Raw genomic sequence first — 1,096 nt, 5'->3', positions numbered from 1 at the left:
CTATCTTTAGAGGCATGAAATATCTTAAAACCTTTGATGAGAAAATTTTCTAATTTTCTAGTTTTTATATATATATATATATATATATATATATATGAATTTGGCAAGTTGTCCTCACTCTCCGTTCACACAATTCTAAACGAAAAGGAGGAAGGGTGGGCAGCAGGTACGACGAGCCCTTTGTCCCATACATCTATGCAGAAGAACCAATATAACTTTTTTTATTATACTTCTACTAACGATTAAGGGGCAAAGAGAAGCGATCTAATGAAATAATAATATACGTTAATGCAATTGTTAACATCAACAAAGAATGTATGTAGCGATAAGTACTTCTTATTTTAACCAGAAGTCTCGAGTTTGAGACTTGTAATGTCAGAGGTGGCTCTATAGCCAAACTTTTGGTGGTCCGACACCCATTAAATTCGACGCAGATCGGGTATAATTATATAAAAAATGTATAAAATCTGATAAAAGTTTTAGAAAAACACCCAGTAAGCCAAGAAGATAGCTGAGTGCTTTAATTTCAAGGAGGAACCTTAAAGCTTTGGACGTCAATATGTGTGTTCAAACCTTTCGTACACCCACGATCCCTTAAATTTTGGATCTGTCATTGTGCAATATACTAAGTCATTTTTGTTAGAAAGTGTTTTACCCTCAAACTAAAAGTGACGTAAATTGAATTTAGTCTGACCCTTATAGAAAATGTTTTACCTTCAATATGAGACGTCCCAAACAAAATCGAATCGATCATATCCTACTCAAATATCGATATGAAATTATGGATCCATAGGTCAAGCTATGACGACGGTTGTCTGAAACCGTCGCCATAGCTTGACCTACGTTGCCATAGCTTGACCTATGACGACGGTTCAGACAACCGTCGCATAAACCGTTGTCATAGACCTATCGCAACGCCCACCTATAAGACGCTTGTTGAACCATTGCGGTAGAGCTATGACAATGATTTTTCTGTCTACTGCAATGATTTTGCAACCGTCATCATAGAGGTAATTTCTAGTAGTGGAATAAGGTATTATATATATATATATATATATATATATATTCAAAATCAATTTTCAAATCCAGTCACTAA

The sequence above is a fragment of the Capsicum annuum genome, chromosome 9 (assembly GCF_002878395.1).
Source record: "Capsicum annuum cultivar UCD-10X-F1 chromosome 9, UCD10Xv1.1, whole genome shotgun sequence".
Classification (NCBI taxonomy): Eukaryota; Viridiplantae; Streptophyta; class Magnoliopsida; order Solanales; family Solanaceae; genus Capsicum; species Capsicum annuum.
This window is presented reverse-complemented; position numbering follows the sequence as displayed.